General features: G+C 41.1%; 1 protein-coding gene across 18 annotated transcripts in view; it reads right to left on the reverse strand.

Annotated features, from left to right (window-relative positions):
• LOC135112139 (transforming acidic coiled-coil-containing protein 3-like) overlaps positions 1–11,552 on the reverse strand; it is a 107,990-nt gene that overhangs the window by 8,722 nt on the left and 87,716 nt on the right. The gene's annotated exons all lie outside the window — the stretch shown is intronic.

Raw genomic sequence — 11,552 nt, forward strand, 5'->3', positions numbered from 1 at the left:
CCGTCTTTATCTAGGTCTCTGTCTGCCTTGTCTTCCTTTACCCTAAGTTGCCACTGTCACTACAATAAAATAAATCAAATTGTCCTCTCCCATACACTATCTTGCCATGATCACTACTTCCGCTAACTAAAAGTTCACTCTAAGATCCGTAAAATGGACAGCATCTCTTGTAAACGCCTAACACCTTGGAGTCGTGGTTTCTGCGGCAGGAGAAGTAGCTGTAGCAGGAGTCACAGTGGACGGGTTCGCAGATTGAGTCACTGTCGGAGTCTCAGTCGGTGGCTCTTTGGTGCTCGAGCTGTCAACCACTTCTGTCTCTGTCTGGCTCAAGGAAGACGGAGCTACAGTATCTTCCTTGGTCTGGCTTGGTTCCGTTTGGCTGATCGTTTGGCTGATCTCAGTCTTAATAGGTCCCGTCTGAGTAAGTTCCGTGACTTCCGTCTGAGTTAGACTTGGTTCCGTATGTTCTTTCTTACGCTGTCTCACGGACCAGTAGGAGGTGAAGAGGATGTACAGCGCCCCGAGTCCCACCGTCACTACATACGGCAGCACGTAGCCGCCGCTAAGCTCCCCGTGTGCGCCCTTCACCCCTACTCCCAAGATCAGCACCAGGATGAAGCCCTTCCGCGACATGCCTTGATCTCTTGCCTCGCCAATGGTTCACGTTCGTTCCCCGCCGTCACTGCCCCGACACGGTAATCGGCATGTTGTTGAGTTACTCCAGCGTCGGGCTCGGGAAGTGGCGGTCACCCATCATGGTAATTTCTTAGGGCAGTATTCAGAAACGCTTTGCTTTCTCACCACAATTATTTTCGAAGATCACAAATATGATTTGTAGGTTTGTCAATAGTGTTTCTCCTGTTAATAATTTAGAAATATTGTTAATCTGTCGCTAGAACCATAAACCACCTTAAAAACTCGTCACTTCAACTCTCAGATATGGTCCTTAGCTTGACGGACAGGACTATCACACTGACTTGGTAATGGGTAATACTTGTGTGTAGTAATTTAGAAACGTTTTTTTTTTTTCCGTTCTCGATATCACGTAACAGCACTACGCTCATCCCATCAACGGCAGGGAGACGTGAAGACGTGTAACTCAGCGTATTTAACAACTGCAATCAGTGATCTTCAAATCAGTCATGTCCTCAGGAGCGCGGTATCAGTTACTCACCACCTTCCAAGATCTCTTACTTGGCTGATATATGATTACACACAGACGAGATAAGAAACAGGCGCTCTAACACCAACCACTGAGACATCTGCAGCGCCAACAAGGCACCTGCGACGCACAGTCACACACTCCGACACTCGCGCCGCAACACACCCACACCTCACACCCTCTCTGGGATGCCTTCAATATCCGCACTCAACGGCTTCCCAATGCCAGTCCCCCTTTGCGACCCTCATTACGCGTTGCTTCATACAGTATACAGGCCACTAACCTCTCATACCAAGCCTGTCATGCGCTACTCTAACACTATTATAATCTTTGCCTTCCCTCCCCTCCCTTCAAGAGTTCCCCTCTCACCAAACACATCATCTGATAAGAGCGGCAGTAACCAACACCCTTAATACGAAAACAAACAGCTGGGCGTGTAAAAGTGACAGGTTTATGAGATGTAGGAGATTACCTGTAACACTTAACACTTTTCTTTAGGCCTCTACATTATGGCCCATTGTTTTTCTGTTTCCCTTACCCCTGACCACGCCAACTACTTTTCTTGACCATCTATCATTAGTAAAAGTATATATTTATTTTCTCCACTTCCAAGCAGTTACCACCTTTCTAAGCCGTCTCACAAAGCTACATCCTGGTTTTTCATGCAAGTCTTCCCAGTTCATATTCTCGATTGGCCACAAGGGAGGGTGAGAGGAGCCGAGGTGGTTGGGCAAGACGTGCCTATTACTCCCTGATTGAAGGAACGTGAGTGTCTGAGCTGAGGAGGTATTAGGCCCAGAAACAAGAGGTATTTGCTGTGCCCAACTACTGCTTGGGGAGGAGAGAGAGAGAGAGAGAGAGAGAGAGAGAGAGAGAGAGAGAGAGAGAGAGAGAGAGAGAGAGAGAGAGAGAGAGAGAGAGAGAGAGAGAGAGAGATGCGGGTACAACACTAGCTGTTCCCAGCAGCAGTCACCTCACAACCTGTCAGGCTTCGTGGTTCTGATGTAAACTCACACCAACACCGTCATGGTATTTCTGACCACATCCAGGGCTACACTTATGCACACACGACCTTTAAGGCTTACACGTAAACACACACACACACACACACACACACACACACACACTCAAATCCCAATATAAGTAACACCAACTCAAACCTTCCCAACACATTTCGTCACATGTCACGGGAACTTTTAAAAGAAACTTGATATTATACGGATTAAATACAACGCTCTGGTTTTCACGTGGCTGTGTGTACGTAAGTGTGTGTGTGTCGTCATGCAAGCAGCAGTCAACGGTCTTATGTGCGTGTTCGGGGGCGCGTGCACGTGGAGGGGATTGTGATAACGGCTCACAAAGACACTGCCACACTGCCAACGTGAATGTTCAGTGCTTTCAGTGATACGAGAGGCGGCAGCACCCTCCCGTGTGTGCGTCGCTGGTGTTACTGAGTTGAGTAGGGCGGGGCTCTCTTAAAACGAGGAATGGCAGGGAAGGGAGGGCAAAGAGGGAGGGAGGAACTATTTCTACACGTGTTTTGCGTCCAGCCGCGACGGAAAAGAGGGAAGAGAAGGGAACAGAGGAGAATGAAGGGAAGGAAAAGAAAAGGAAAGAGAAGGGAAAAGAAGATAATTAAGGAAAGAGAAAAAGAAGGGAATTAAGGTGAGGGAAAAGCAAATAAAGGAACGGGAAAAAAGGGAAAGGAAACGAAAGAATGGAAAGGGAAAAAAGAAAAGGAAACGGAAAAGAAAGGGAAGAGAAGGGAAAACAAAGTTAAGGGAAGGGAAAGATAGAAAAGAAAGGAAATAAAAGGAAAAGGAAGAAGAGGAAAAGCGGAAGGGAAGGAAAGGAAAAGAAAAGAAAGCTAAGGGAAAGAAGAGGAGAAAAAAAGAAAGAGAAAGGAAGAGAAGAGAAGGCAAGGGAAAGGATGCGCAAGAGAAGGCAACAAACACATCACTGTTATTCAAAGCAGATGATGTGTTTGTATATCTCCCGAGGTGGGAAGGTGATAATGGGAAAGGAAGGAAGGAAGGCTCTCTCTCTCTCTCTCTCTCTCTCTCTCTCTCTCTCTCTCTCTCTCTCTCTCTCTCTCTCTCTCTCTCTATGAAGACGCTCTCGATACACACAAAAAAAGGGGCGGGGCGGGACAAGGAAAGGCTCGTCGCGGTGAAAATAACCTTGACTCTGATGCGGTTGCGGGACGAGAGTGCGCACCCACCTCTGCGTGCCCGCCTGTCACTCCGCCCACCCGCCCTTACCATACCTTTCTCTCTCTCTCTCTCTCTCTCTCTCTCTCTCTCTCTCTCTCTCTCTCTCTCTCTCTCTCTCTGAATGGCACCCTTTCTTCATTCCTCCGGTTAAAATATACCAGTTTTTTTTTCTTTTTTTTTTCTTTGGTCTAATTCTTGGAGGGCGTTCTCTCTCTCTCTCTCTCTCTCTCTCTCTCTCTCTCTCTCTCTCTCTCTCTCTCTCTCTCTCTCTCTCTCTCTTGATTCCACACGTTAATTAGCATAATTTCACCATTAATTTGTATTTTTAACAAGACTTGATTTAGGCAATTATGAGGATTCTCTCTCTCTCTCTCTCTCTCTCTCTCTCTCTCTCTCTCTCTCTCTCTCTCTCTCTCTCTCTCTCTCTCTCTCAATAGAGGGCGTAACATGATATTGTGAGATGAACAATGCAATGAATAAACACGGGATGACTTAATCAAAACCGCCCACAGTAGATTATTAGCAACACTGAACATGGTGCCGCACCTTACTTCACTCAAAAGGCTCTAGTTGGAGTTAATACGGAAACTTCAGGATGTTTTTATTGTTCTACTGAAAAATAAACAGGATTTCTAGATTATAAGCAGAAGAAACACTTTTTAGAACTCGGCTAATCATTTATGTGGTCTTTGGGAACAGCCGTTGTGAGAGAGCGAAGGAAGAGTTTCAGAATACGGCCCTTTACGGTGTTTCTCTCGCCGCTCGCCAGATGGAAGCACGTGTCAGGAGTGGATGCAGATAACACGTTCTCTTTGTAACGTTTCATGGGTGTCTCTTGTAATTTTTTCCTTCGGTTAGCCAGGCTTTCTTCAGTGTTGTGTACGTAAGCAACTGGTGGGGTTAAATGTGTAAATGGGAGAGTGATAGATATTAGTTTTGTTTTGCGTGTGTGTTAAGTTATGAGAGAGAATCAAAGTATATTTAGGATTAAACTTTTTTTTTCTGACTCAGAATGGCAAACACACAGGAACTTTTTCCCCCTCCCTTACCAAGTCTCTTGAAATGTAAATAAATAAATAAATGAGTAACCTGAACTTTTTCTGACTATCCTATTGAGAACAACAGACTGAGAGGCTTCTTTTGATTTTCTTTTCTTTTCCTCCCTTTGAGTCTCTTAAAACATAAAAAGAAAAAAGAGAGAGAAAAGAGAAGAGAAATATTAGATTCAAAAGACACAATCTTTTCACAAACGTGGGATGTAAGCGTGAAGAGAAGTTACGGAAAGCTACACGTCACACTTGTCTCAGGCGAATACTGCAAAATCATTATTCACTATTCTCTCAGTGACGTCAGGACATCTCATGCAAATCACACATCACAACATATGATTGTTTTGCGTGCATTTAATCAGTCAGTCAGTCAGTCAGTCAGTCAATAATATTTAAATTCCACGTTATCACGGTTGTTTTCGCTTTTTTTTTCTTCTATTCTTTTGTAGTGTTTCTTATATATTTCTTCTGTTTCTTTTCTTCTTATGGGCACATTTTCTATTATTTCTTAAATCCTACAGTTCTTGTTTCTTCTTTTTTCTTCTTCTCATGACATCTACAACTTGGTATCATCTCTCAAATTGGCCCTGCGTTATTTCCTTTCTCCTTTTCCTACTTATGACCTCTAATAACTTCGTATCACTTCTCAAATCCTCCTCTAACTTTTGCTTCGTTTCTTTCTTCCTTCACTGCATCTGACACACACTTCTGCTGTTCAAACACTTCACTTACACTCCTGCGCTCCTTCACTTCACACAGTTGGAGATGCTTCACGCCTGCGCGCGCACACGGCCTCCGTATGACTAAGATTTCTACGAAGAGCGAACCTGTCTCAACTTCCTTTTCCTCCTTCCCTCCCTTTCTTCGTTTTCTTACTTTCCTCCTTCTTTTTCCTTGATCTTTCGTTATTCCTTCCTTACTTCTTAATTTTTTTCCCTTCTTCCCTTCGTCACTTTTCTCCTTTTCTCGTTCCCCTTTGTCCTTTTCCAACCTCTCTATCTTCCTGCCTTTTTCCTCTTTTCTCCCTTCCATGACTCCCTTTCTTGGTTCTTTTCCTCCTCTCCCACTCTCCTTCATCTCCCTGACTTCCTTTATTAGTTCTTTTCCTTCTTCCCTCCCTCCCTCCTTAACTTCATCCTGTCCTTAAGAATCATGGCAATCAAAAAAACTATCATTATCTGCAGTGAAATTTGTAGCTTATAAACTTACTCCGTAATGAGAAACAACGCAGTAAATAATGAAGGTAACCACGAGTGAGAACAAAGAACGATCATAGCGCTATTACAATAAAAATGGAGATTATAATGATGATAATGATAATGATGATGATAATAATAATAATAATAATAATAACAATAATAATAATAATAATAAAAACAATTGCGCTGTATGATTTTTTTTTTTTTTTCAGAGAAGTATATGAATTCTTCACAATATTTAACGTAAACTCACGCATCACAAAGCTTGACTCACGCACACACACACACACGCACACACACACTTAACTTTTAAAGACAGGACATTACGAGCTTGACTCATTCCCGTAAAAATACAACAAGGTAAAAACAACTAGGTAAGAACACGCTTACGTAGGTCCGTATTCAGAAACCCTTTGCCCTCTCACCACGACTATTTCCCAAGGCCACAGAGATGATTAGCCGCATCCCCAAGAGTATATCTCCTGTTAATAATGTAGGACTCTTGTTAATCTGTCACAAGAACCGGAAAAACACCCTTAGAAACCCGTGTCACTTCAACTAGAGCCTTTGGAAAGTAGTATAGGAGCGGCGAAGATGCGTTTCAGAATGCGGTTCTCAGCCAGAGGAGGAGGAACGCTACCAACCTTCACCAAGCACCGTCCACGTATGAATGTTTTGTCCTAATCTGTCTCTCCTGTCTCGCCCACCACCGCTACCGCCACTATCACCGCCACCACGCCCCCCACGCAAGGTTCTCTCCCACGCACCGTAACTTCAAGGTCCCTACGTTCATCGCTCTGCTAATGGTTTCCTAGACGCCTCCACGGATTCCTGAGCAGATGTTGTGCAGGGAATGAGTCTTTTTGTGTACGTGTCTGTATGTATGTAAGTAATGTGACTTTTGTTTATTGCTTTTGGTTTGTTTGTTGGCTCGCTGTTTCATATCAGTTCAGATGAGGTTTCGGGGTACAGGATTTGCAACGGCACCCCCTTTATCTCTGTCTCCGTTTTCTTTCTCTTGTGCGTCGTGTGAAAGTGAGTTTTCTTTGTTTTGTTTGTCTGGTCGTTTGTTTGTTGTTTGTTTGTTTGGCTGTTTGTTTGTTTGGTTGGTTGGTTAGATGGTTGGTTGGGTCGTTGGTTGTTGTTTTTGTTGTTATTTGTTTTTTTTTAAGAATATGCATTTATTTGAGTTTGTTTTCGTTTTACTTTATTATTTAGTTGTTTTCGTTTTACTTTATTAGTTATTTAATTAATCAGTTAGTAAACGAATTACTAAGTTAAGGGAGTATAAAATCACATTCTTTTAACAATTTCCTGCAATACAATGTCACTTTTCTTTTTTTAACTTTACTCGTTATTTCAGAATCATGCACTGATACTCAATTTTTTTTTTTTTTTCTTCTTGAAAGAGTATAATGTAACGTTCCCTTGTTCCGTCAACTCACAATGAGGTAAAAATTCTACTACACAATGACATTCTTTTGCTTTTTCTTAACCAAATATGTAGGAGTAGCAATTATATTCTTTCTTTCATTCAAGAGCATGTTTCTCTCTCTCTCTCTCTCTCTCTCTCTCTCTCTCTCTCTCTCTCTCTCTCTCTCTCTCTCTCTCTCTCTCTCTCTCTCGAGGAAGAGTAAAGTTCTGAGTGAGCTGTTACAAAGTTTTAAGGACTGCATGTGTGTTGCCTCGTAAAAAAATATATATGGAAAAAAGTTCTTGGAGGTATTTCTGCTCTAGAGGAGGAGGAGGAGGAGGAGTTAGGTTCTTATGGAGGCTATTACATTCTGAAGAGGAAAAGTAAAAAGTTACGTAGGTTCTCTGGGAAGTCGTTACGCAGTGTGAAGGGGGAAGGAGAAGAAGGAGGGGAACGAAGGAAGGAAGAGGAGGAGGAGGAAGTTAAAATCTTATAAAGGCAGTTACGTTCACAGGAAAGTATTTCAATCTCTACTGAACTATATGTTACTGTCTCTTTTCTGAAGCTTACGGGCATTTATTGGTGACTTTATTTTCGTCTGTTATTTTCCCTTATCCTATTTACTTACTTATGCCTGATATTCAAACAAAAGTTAAGACCGAAAGAAAATATGGGAACCTGTAACAAGTCTTCAGGCCTACACGTGGCAGTCCCCGTAACAATGATAAACAATCAATTCAATAAGGTAAGCTGCAATGACTGATATTCTATGAAAGAAGTTAAGAACATAAAAAAAATAAGGGAAGCTGAAAGAAGCCTTCAGGCCTACACAAGGCAGCCCCTGTAACAATGGTCAACATTCAATGAGGGAAGCGAACAATGACTAGTATTCAATAAGGGAAGTTAAGAACATAAGAACATGAGAGGAAAAAAAAATATGGAAGTTGCAAGAGGCCTTCCGTTACTACACGTGGCAGTCCCTGTAACAATGAGGGAAGTTACGAAGACTAATAATCACTGATATAAGGAAACAACTTTAATATCAAATCAAACAGGAATAAACGCTGCGAAAAAAAAATAATAATAACAATAATAATAATAATAATAAATAAAAAAAAAAAAAATATATATATATATATATATATATATATATATATATATATATATATATATATATATATATATATATATATATATATATATATATATATATATATATATGAACATTTTAAAACAACAATAACAATCAATGTTAAGTATGTGCATTTACTGAGTCTGTTTTCGTTTTACTTTATTATTTATTTAGTTAGTCAGAGAGTGAATTAGTTAAGGGAATATAAAGTAACATTCTTTTAGAATGACTAATATTCAATGAGATCACGATATACAATTCGAATACTAAACAAGAATAAACGCTACGAAAGAAAGAGAGAGAGAAAAAAAGCGGGAATAAACCGTAAAAACACTTAAAAGCATCAAAAACAATCATGAGGAATTTACAAAATGTTAATATTCAATAAAGGCAAGTTAACAAAACCCAATATTCAATAAAATCAGGATATACTATTTGAATATTAAACCAAACAGAAATAAACAAGTGAACATTTCAAAACAGCAATAACTATCAATCAGGAAGTTACAAAGCCCAAAGATTCAATGAAGGAAAAGTGAAGTAAGTCTAATATTGCATGAGGTCTGTGTAAATAATCTTGTTTGGCCTCGAGGTGAGTTCAGGCGCTCCTATTTAGAAGACAAGGGCGTGGCATAACCTGATCCACCACTGTATATGTTCAACACGACACTGTGATAATTAACATGAGGAAATTTGGAAGGTGAAGGTGTTTTCAGGTGAGCACGTTTTCATTTTTTCTTTTTTTTTATAACGTCAGAAATTTAGGTGTTTTCAGTTTTTTTTTCCTCGTGTTTTTTTTGTTTTTTTTTTTTCTCGAGGGGGAAATTAGGGAGATGTTTTCAGATGGCCGTATTTTTCTTTCTCTTCTTTCTTTTTATTTTTTTCGTTTTTTTTTCTCTTTTTTGTAACATGACTCAGATTCGGAAGGTTTCAACTTTTTTTTTCCTTATTTTTACATGGCGCAAATTAGGAAGATGCTTTCAGATGGGCGGAGTTTTTTTTTCTTTTCCTTTTCATTTTTCCTCTCTCTCTCTCTCTCTCTCTCTCTCTCTCTCTCTCTCTCTCTCTCTCTCTCTCTCTCTCTCTCTCTCTCTCACGCTTCTTGGAGGGCAACGCAGGTGTACAATGGCTGGGCCTGGACAGTGACATAGGCGCTTATTGTTATCATTATTTCTTATATTTTATTTCATTTTATTATTTCTTCGTCTTTTCTTCATTTGTGGGGTTTCTAAAAGCTAGATTAACTCTTTAGACTATTGCGAATTCTCAAAATTAGCGTTTTCACCTTAAAATTCCCAAGATCTTTCGTCGGTTTCAGGGATAACTTAAGAGGAATGTCCAAAGAACCCAGCATATACCAATCAACCTATCTATCTAATCATCCGTCTGTCTATCTGAAGAACCTAATCACAACTGGAATGGTGGAGCCAAGCAGAGGGAGAGGCGGACCAAGAGTAACATATATTGGATGGATTAGCTGGCACCAAGAGGAGTGACGTGCAGACAAGTCATTAGAGGTAGAAGAAAATTGCAAGTCCACGGTCACCGATGTCCTGGAGGATATAGCACAAAGGAATACATAGGAATACAAAGGAAGGCCAAACAACAACAGATCCTGAGGTCCTTACTAGGCTTTTTGGGTAACTATTCTACGCTAACTATTAATGGGAGAGAAAGGATTGTACAGAAGACGACTCCCCCCGCCCCTCATCCCTCCAGCCGAAGCTGGCCGGAAAAAGAAAATGGTACCATGCTGTATGAAAAAAACAACATGGAATTTGAGAGGAAAGTAAGAAAGAGTTGAGGTGCATACAATCCTATTGTTTCTTATAAAGTCCTCCATTGTCATCTGATGAGACGCTTCCTCTGCCTTGAATTTTAATTCTCTAGAATCCATTTTAACTAGATGACTACAGTGATGAGTTAATTTCTCTGCAAGGACTCGATTCCCTTTACCATTACTGCGACGTGGTCAATAGAAAGTTGCCTAGTGACAGCCATCACAGCGATAAGGCAAGGTAATCTATCTATTTGTGGACTCCAACTACCTTTCACATCCAAAACACGATGATATTTCAGCCTTCGAATATATTTTTTTTAACCTTCAAGTTCTTCAAGTGCTCGATAAAATACCTACCTATCTATTCATGAAGTCAAATTGCCTTTACCGCTCATATCCAAAACAATGATATTTCAGCTTTCAAATCTATCTTTTAACATTCGTGTTCTTAAGTGCTCGATAAAATATCCATCTATATATTTACCTACCTACCTATTTATTTATCTATCTACCTCTCCATCGAGTGCACTACCTCTATCATATCCAAAATACCGTGGTATTTCAGTCTTCGAATCTATCTCTTAAACTTCTAATCAATAAACTTCTCAGGACAAAGGCAGCACGTTAAAGGAAGTGTCTTAAGCTAATGAGAATGTTTACAGAGTCCATTGAACCCTGGCCATCCGGAATCTTTTCTCCCCGTGTCTCTCAGTGCTTCCATCTTGTTTTCTTGCATCCCACCCCCTCTCCGTAACTGGTAAACTCTGGAAATCTCTGCCTGCCTCTGTATTTCACGCTTCCTATGGCTTGAACTCACATACGTCTCCAATTTCGGATTAATCCATTTAGTCTTTTCTTCTTTAGGAATTGGCACCTCAGTGAGCTCTTTTTTCTTCTTCTTTTTGTTGCTCTAAGCTAGTGTCACTCTTACATAAAAAAAATAAATAAAATAAAATAAAAAAATAAATAACCATATCAGCCTCTCTCCTTAACATCCCTACTTACTACAAGTGCTCTTCTATCAATAAACTACCTACCTAACTAATTAACTAACCACCCATCCCAGCCCCTCTCCATACCTTCCCCTACTTACTAGATAAACTATTACATGTTACAACACGTCCCTTAGCTCCTGTAAAGCAACATGTATCGATCACTTGTGTTTTTTTACCAATAAACTAAATTTCAAACCAGCCACTCATCCAAGCCTCTCTCCACACAGTCCCTTACTAAATACACCATAACATGTCACAACAGGCCCCTTACCTCCTCCAGGGCCTCGTGTAATCCCTCGATCGCGGTCTGGGTGCCGGTTTGGTCTCCCCGCCCGTGTCCCCGCCAACACGCCTTCTCAGAACCACCACGCCCCTGCCACCCATCAGCTCCCCCGTCAGACGCTCCCACTACCACAGTATCCACACTACCACAGCGCCACCACCGATGCCTGACCAGTGGAGGTGACGGGTATATGACAGGGTGTTGACTGGGGTGGGTATGTGTTAGTGAGTGACTTAGTACGAGTAGATGGTGAGGTGGATGGTGATGTGGTGATGAGTGACGGAAGGGAAGAAAAGGGAAAGGAATGGATGGGTGTCAGTGTTGG

The sequence above is a fragment of the Scylla paramamosain genome, chromosome 23 (genome assembly GCF_035594125.1).
Source record: "Scylla paramamosain isolate STU-SP2022 chromosome 23, ASM3559412v1, whole genome shotgun sequence".
In the NCBI taxonomy this organism is placed as follows: domain Eukaryota; kingdom Metazoa; phylum Arthropoda; class Malacostraca; order Decapoda; family Portunidae; genus Scylla; species Scylla paramamosain.